The following is an 8237-nucleotide window of genomic DNA, read 5'->3' on the forward strand; positions in this document are numbered from 1 at the left end:
AAGATTTAAAAAAAATCTTTTGGGGAAATCTAGACATAAATAAAGATCCAATTTTATTTGGGGAAAAAATGTCAAAATTGTTTCAAAGAAGAGGTCTGATTAAGGAATTTTAATTCCTCAGTGTAAGGGTGAGGTGGTACTTAAGAGGTTTCTGAAAACAAAATATAAGCATGATTTCATATATGTGTTGATTGGTGTGTTTGGCTACTTGTTACCATGGACATACTTCTAAGGTGTTTGCGTTTTGGACACTAACCCCGTCATATTAACAAACCAAAGTGTGAAACCCAAGTTTATCTAGGTAAATTTGGATAAAATTAACCCAAGGCTCCCTGGGCCGTGTACAAAGCCAGATGTACAGAACCTTAGAAAGATTTCTATAATATGCACATCTGGGGGCACAGAGAAATAAGCAGAGGAAATGAGGAAAAATGTTTAAGATAAGCTTGGGGATCTTGCAGATGGGCCTCTGAGGAATACAGCTGGCTCTCCTCTTTCCTAGGAGATGAGTCTCTAGCAAGAAATGATTTGTTAAAATTAAATACAAGAAGTATTCTGACAATTTAGTTATTAACTGTGACAAACAGAGACATTTGTAACAAGATATGCTGGAAAATTTCACTCAAGATATGCCCCAAAGCCTCTATTTGCATATTAGCTGCCAGGTTTGCACACTTTGCCACCTAGTGGATCAACTGAAAACTACAGGATTTTCTATCTCTAATGATTAATTTCCACAGTCTTCAGAAAAAGTCCTAACTCCACCTAAGGCAGGTATTTGGTTTATTTTGCTTTTTGGGGATCCTAGAGTAGTGTCTGGATGTTAACAGGCAGTTAATAAATAGCTGTTATATAAATGATGAGCATTCACTAGAGGTGTACTACACTTAAAGAATATTTTTACAGGGAACATGTAATTGAAAATTAAGTCTCAAAATGTTGTTGCCAAAATGTATTTCCAAACTAAAAGTAAAATTCTGAATTATTTAAAAAGTAAATGGTAGGGTCTATATTCTCATGTTATTGGTGTATCTACATAACTCATTTGGATGTGTCTCTATTGCTTCATGTAGGCAGATAATTCAGATAATTTAATTTAGATAGTGAAAGCCTACCCCTCTTTCATCCCAAATGCTCCTAAATAAAATTAAATCTGCACTGGAATATGTCCTTTCTTCTTTGTCTAAAAATCATTCCTAGGTTTATTCTTGCTTTGGACTGTAGTGTTTGTTATACTCCTCTTTTGCTGCTCAAAATTATGAAACCTTTTAATCTTCTTTTTAAAGAAAAAAATATGCATACACATATATGGCTATATGTACATTTTTTTGTTTTCCGTTTACAGAATAACATTTCATGTTTCTATTTTAGTGAACTAAAGGTGTAAATGACTCAAACATATTTCTTCTGGCATGAAGATTAGTGATTTAAAAAAGCCAAATGATCATTATAATTTTAAGTAGAGTTTTCCTCTAATAAGTGCTTGATTTTTTTCATAATTCTTTATTAATTAAAAATTTCAAAATATTTATATATTTCCACAAAGATGTAAAGAAGTATACAGGGAAACCCTCTATCTCCTTAGCTTGTTTCACCAAATTCAGTATCTTGCATGACTACATTACTGAAAATATGGAATGCTTCACAAATTTGCATGTCATCTTTGAGCAGGGGCCATGCTAATCTTCTCTGTATCATTCCAATTTTAGTATATGTGCTGCCAAAGTGAGCGTAAGTGTTTGATTTTTGAGACTTTTTTTAAAGAAGAACTTTAAAAATCAAAATATTAGATTATGTTTTAGCACCTTAAAATTTAGACTGGAAAAATTGACTAGATAATCCACCTTAAATTTCTTTCACAGAATTATTTTTCATTCTAAATCAGCCAATAAACAAACAAATAAAACCCCATATACATGACATAATGGTATGCCAACAGTTTGTTAAAAGAACGTATTCTTGTTTTCAAATTAATATGAACTTAGATTGACAATAATAATACATTTTATAATATATTACTGAGATACAAATTTTATTTTTTATTAGCTGAAACAGTAGCTGTTCATTACATAAAACTCATTTTATATTTCATAGAATTAAAATTCTTCCCAGAGCTCATAGTTTTAAACAAATATGCACACATTTTCAAGTAAATATAATATCCCCAAATAACAATTACTTTATTTTGATAGAGTCAATGGAAAACACCTTAAATACAGAGTCACAACAGAAAAACTTTAAAAGCCACATGTGAAGAAGCAGAATTTTTTTTAAGAAAGAGAAAGATGTGGACTAGGGAGCTGCAGAGTGGTAGAGTGTTTATCCAGGGTGCTCAAGGACCTGGATTCGATTTCCACCACTGTCTGGTGCCGGGGGGAGGGGTTATTAATTAAAATATACAGTCTCTGAAGACTTTGAAGCCAGTTGCTTTCTAAGGCAATTTTTGCCCCTCTGACATAAAACAAAGTTTGAGTAACACTTACATAACTACTATAATTTCTTAACATAGATTTCATATAACATTAACATGCACATACCAAATAACAAACATGCAAGCACTATAGTTAAGAATAACATTTTAATTATGTTTTAGTGTATGTTTTTCTCAACTATATCCTCAGGTTGAAGTCTACAGCATTCATCTGAACCAGCTACATATCTCATTTTCATAAGGGTCCCGGGAGGCCATAGTCATACATTATTACTTCAGCCTTCACAAAAGCAATGCTGTACAGAACTCTGTACTGTAATAGGCAGCACAGAGCAGTCACAATATCAGTTCCTGTTACATTGACAAGACTCCTTCAGGTAAGAGATTAGAACATTCCTTTCTTTTTATAAGGTTAGTGACCATTTTAATGAAATAAGAGGATTATTCTTGCTTCACTGGGGATAGGAAGTTTGGGCTGTGAATGTGTGTGGTAGATATCTTTACTCTCTTATGCTGGGTTTCCAGAAGTCCTCTTTAGTTCGGAATAAAGCTAGCTCTATAATCCCAATGTTAATATTTATTTAAAAACTGTTGAGAACACACATTATACAGATATGCTGACCAAAGCATTCAATACACATTTATTAAAAAAATCAATTGATCATAGCTCTTGCCTTTCAATGTCAACAATAGAGTAGGACTTAAATCTGCTCCATTATTGTTAACTACAAAGATTTTAGCTTACTTACCTCACTATAACAATAACATCTATCACTTCAAAAATAAATAAGAATTTCAAAATTAATTTCTCTTCCTTAATATGCATGGCTTATATGGGGAAAATGGTGAGGGTCACCCAATTATTCACCCATGTGAAGTATAGAAATAAACCCCAGAAATACAAATTCTAAAGTTGCAGGAAACACTTTCAAGTAGCTAATTCTTTCAAATTTTAAATTTTAATATTTGCTATTTAGGCAAAAATTCTCATTGGGGAGAGCTTTGAATTAAGGTAAGTGGTATTAATTACATTTTCCCATTTTGATACAAACTATAAATATCATAAGTGAATTTCATAAAAGTACAATAGTAATAAATGACAGTTTAATAAGGTTACATATGAAATGTGTGATAGATTAGTCTTGCTAGGAAGATTTATACAGGCATTTTTTATCATGCTTCATGCTGTTTAATGTTTTCTTGCAAATATTCATTGATTATTTTCCAACCCATGCCTGAGAATTAAAAAGAAAAAGGTGTGAAACCCAAATTTAGCTGTTCTTTCCTGGGGTAAAGAACAGAGGGGAATGATTATAATTTCTAAAATATAACTTTATTTTTTTCTGTTGTGTATATCCTCCCAGGTAGTTGAAAACATTTTGTTTTAAAATAACTGTGTTTAAAAGCTGGACATACTATTTGCTACTATGATGCTATAATTTGATAAAAAAGCAATACTTTTTCTGCAAAGTAAAATTCTATAACCAAATGACATAAGTTTAGAAAAACTGTAAAATGACTAAGAGAACTAAATTTTATTTAATTTTAAGTGTAATTTCTTAGCTGCAATTGCTCCCATAAAAATCATAGGAGCCTTTTGGATTAAGCGGCGTATATGTTAAGTGGCATATATGTTCTTTTGGAAACTCTTCTTTTAGTCCCCCTCCCCACGGTGTTCTGCCACATAACTAGCATAAATCATACCTGATCTCAATATCTCAAGTGTAGCATCAGAAATCCCAAAACCTTAAAAACGACGTAGTTTTTAACACATTCGGAATGATATTTATGAAAAGGGAGAGTTGAAATTTCGGAGCTTCTCTGCGCCTGACCTTGGATCTATTTTCACACTAGTATCTTTTGTGACTTTCCCCAGAACTAAGCAAATCTTAAATGGCCTTCGGGAGTAGGGGATGGAGGGCCTTCCCCAGGGACCTCTGGGGTCCACTTCTTCTCCCTCCAGGTGAGTGGGGCTGCAGGTGACAAACAAGGAGCAATTGCTGACGTGAGGAAAAGAGGCTAAATTCCTTCAAGATTCAAGGACCTTATCTTCCCGAAGCACTGAAAGCCCCTCTCTCTCATCCTTCATCTCACAGTCTACGGCGGCGCAGCTTGGTAGCCAGTCTGGGCGGACTTTTTCTGCACGTCTGCTTCAGTGGCGGGGGAGGGGTGGGGTTCCAGATTTAACACTGAAGGGAAAACAGCTCGTCCTGCCCCCTTCTCTTCCTACACCACGTCCGCGACACTTTGTGGTATGAAGACTGCCAAGAATAGGTACTGAGCGAGGAGTATTGGATGACAAAGTTCAAGCGATATCTGAAAGTGTAAAGAAGGATAGCACCCTCCTTGGTCTCAGTTGAATTATTTGCCATCTTTCTTAGCCGTGTGTTTTTGTTTGGCAATAGTTGTGACATTAATTTTTGAATTGATGGATCTAAATCTCAGTGGCCGGGAAGGATCCTGGAAGAGTCAAGTCAGCTTCCACCCACCCTACATATTAGAGGTCCCATGGCAGGAATCCGTGTGGCTGCCAGGGCCCCCATCCTGGGTCTTCCGGGAGAAGGCGTCTGCCTCGCAGATCTGGTGCTGCAGTGGAAAATGCCAGAGGCAGCCTGCTAAGAATTGTGAATGGAGACACAAGCGCTTCAGGATCTCACTGCTTAAAAAAAAATTAAAAAGAAAAAAAAAAAAAGGAAAGAAAAGAAAAGAAAAAGAACGATAACTGGTTGGAACCAGTCTTACTTCTTCATAGAGTCCTCGCAATTTGGCTGCTTGCCTGACTCCGGGAGCTATGTATCGCAGCAGCCGCTGCAGCGTTCTAGAGTTCACGTCTTAAAATAAACCATCAGGAATAATTCCATCCCGAGGCAAACGCCCGTCCCTCCCCCAACCCCCAATGTCAAAGCAACTCTAGGGCTGGTCTTTCCTACCGTTCCTATAATCTGCTCCTGGGGATTCGACGCAGCGGGGACTTCGTAGCCCTCTGCATCCGGAGCTCTGCTGGGCCCAAGGCACTAGCACTCGCACCAGACTCATCCAACCTCTCTTTGGGGGTCTGCGGCTGGGAAGGAAGTGGACATGCTTACAGTCCACCGAAGGGTTTGAAATGGAATCCAATGAAGCAGGAAAGGCTGAAATTCCTGAGCCCTGAAGCTGTAAAGCACCAGATAGGGAAACTGGGAAACGACGTGCGGGTGGATCCATCCTCTGCGCTGTTCCCTGCACAATCTAGCATCGGAGGTTTACGGTTGGCTAGAGTCACAAGCGCATGAATCACTGTCAGCCGAGATTGTAGGTGCAGAGCTCTCGGGCTCGCCCTGGCCACCACACCACAGGCAGTTAACTGCAGGGGGTCCAGACGATATTTCCCAGCCCGGAATCTATGCCAGAATCTTTGTATTTGAATGTCCTAGATAGGGCCACATACACGCTTGCGCTTTTAACAGGCATGCAAAGGGCCCAGTGGGGAAAATGCTCTAGCAACCTACCGAGGGATGACTTAAAGATTGCCCTACAAACAGAGAATGAAAGAGCTCATCATCCCATCCCATTTTGTGCATGGGAAACCTGAACCCTTCAAGGTTAAAGTGACATGTTCAAGGTTACACAAAGCTCTGGTAAAACTAATTCTAAATCTCTCACTTTATTGGCCCCCGCCTCCATCAGCCCGCTTGGAAAACTCAGTTTTAGAGATATCAAGAAGATCTGAGCATGTCCATAACGAAGGATTCACTGTTTGCTGTCAGTGCAATTTATTAGCATAATTTCAATATGATAATTTCCAATCATGGTTCTAGGAATGTAGTTCAGATCTTCTTTCTCATTCTATCTTACAAAATCAAATAAAAGGTATCTCAAGCAAAGGTAGCCAGATATCAGTATTTTAGACACCTAGTCACTGGGTGGTGGGTTCCCCGTACTTAACTAAGTCAGGAAAAGGAATTACTTCTGAGTCCTGGGCCTGGGAGGAATGGGGAGCGGCTTAGAGAAATGCTATACTGAGGGAAATGGTCAGGCAATCAACTTTCACCTTCTCACAAGCTATTAGAAAAGGGACTGGCTTTTGTCCTGCAAATTCTCCCCTCAGGCAGTCAGAGCTTGATGTTATTTTGATTATTTCTCACTATTCACATTAATTATTTTAGGACAATACACACACCTTTCCACAGAGTCAATGCAAATTGGAGTCTTTTCAGACTGTTAGTCCCCATAGTCCCTGCGCCCCCACCCCCCAAATCTGGGATAGAAAGTTGGTAGCCCTAAAATAATTTTTTTTGAAGTAAAAAGGCCACAAAGTTGTCTCTTTTCTTTTATCTCAAATTTTATCTCCCCTCCCCCTCTTCCTCCTCCCTCTCTGAGTAGAAGAGAGAAACCCCAACCTTCAACTGTCAACTTTTTTTCCAAACACCAGATTAATGTTCCCCAGGACTTGGTAGTAACGTGACCTTTCTGTTTTCAGATGTGTTTTCCAACATGTAATCGTTTGTTTGTTATGTCTCTCAGTATGGAATAAGAAAAGCTGGGGGAAGGGGTTTTGGATGTGGAGACTGTTTTTTGTTCCCTCTTCAAAATGCTCAAAGCATTTTTATTTTCAAGAAGATAATCCCCAGGGGAAAAATCCACAAGATACTGGCATTGAAAAGAAATACAGGCACTGAAGCAATTATTTAAATATCAACATTTTCTAAAATAAGATCTAATAAATGGATTTTTAATTTAAAAAATTTCAGTGCAGGAGGGGTACTTCTCTGGTGTTGGTAAATGCTCTTCATCTTGATCTAGGTAGTTACAAGAGCAGTATATTTTTAAAATTTTTACTTATAAATTATGCCCATTTTGGACTGTTCTCTTTAATAAGTTTTTAAAATCTGAGAAATAAGAAACCTCTGATATGTGGTCACTATTTCTAAACCTGTATACTTATGAAATTAAATTAAGAAATTTACCAATAACTTGATTCTGCATAATAGAATTTGAATTAAATTGAAAAATATTATACTTGATCCAGTTATTTATCAACCGGCTTATATATTGCATTACTATTTCTAATAGTAAAATGTCAAACGTGCAAAAAAGAATTAAGAAATACACAAAGAAAAAAAATAGCAATTTGTTTTGTTTAAAAACTGCAAACCGTTTTTGTTCCAAATGAAAATTCTAAAAAGCCAAATACAAAAGCGAATTTCTGCCACAAGAAAGATACTAGTTTTAAACTTTTTTTTTTCCCCATAAAATATTGTTGGGCTGCTTTTCATGGTCTCTGACCAAGTATTTTCACCAAGAAACCAAAGACTAAATGGCTATCCTCATTTAATCCACAGCTTTTATTTCTGGCATCTACCTCGCTAATGACCCCACTGTGGCCCTCCAACCCTTATTTTGTCTTTTAATTACCCTCTTCTAATTCACCCCAATATTTTTCCTACCCTAAAGAAATCTTGATTTCCTAAAGAAATCTTGATTCCTAATCTAAGAAATTGCTTTCTGACGATTCACTTTATTATTGCTCCCTCCCTTCTCTCCCTCTCCATCTCTAATGGACACTTTATCACCCGAGGAACAATTGCAAAATCCGCACTGCCCACATGGAGGCTTCGCTGCTGCTTTACTTTATAGGCCCTTCCGTGGTTTTATGATAGGTTGCTGTGGTTGGAATGTTTATAGATAATAAACAACTAATCCATTTCTTGCCTAATGAATTGCCCCACCCGCGTACCAGTTTAACACCCGTAACTAGCTCCAGGATCAATCCGAGTCAGCGGCAGGGGGCGAAAGGGGTGGGGGTGCGAAACCACCCAGCGTCACT

At 37.4% G+C, this 8237-nt stretch overlaps 1 non-coding gene across 1 annotated transcript; it reads right to left on the reverse strand.

The window, feature by feature from the left end:
* Positions 1-1626: 1626 nt before the first annotated feature.
* Positions 1627-1733, reverse strand: LOC125612910. Its single transcript, XR_007343397.1, has one exon. It is a non-coding gene; the product is annotated as a U6 spliceosomal RNA (small nuclear RNA).
* Positions 1734-8237: the final 6504 nt, after the last annotated feature.

This window comes from Marmota marmota, unplaced genomic scaffold (assembly GCF_001458135.2).
Source record: "Marmota marmota marmota unplaced genomic scaffold, marMar, whole genome shotgun sequence".
NCBI classification, from domain to species: domain Eukaryota; kingdom Metazoa; phylum Chordata; class Mammalia; order Rodentia; family Sciuridae; genus Marmota; species Marmota marmota.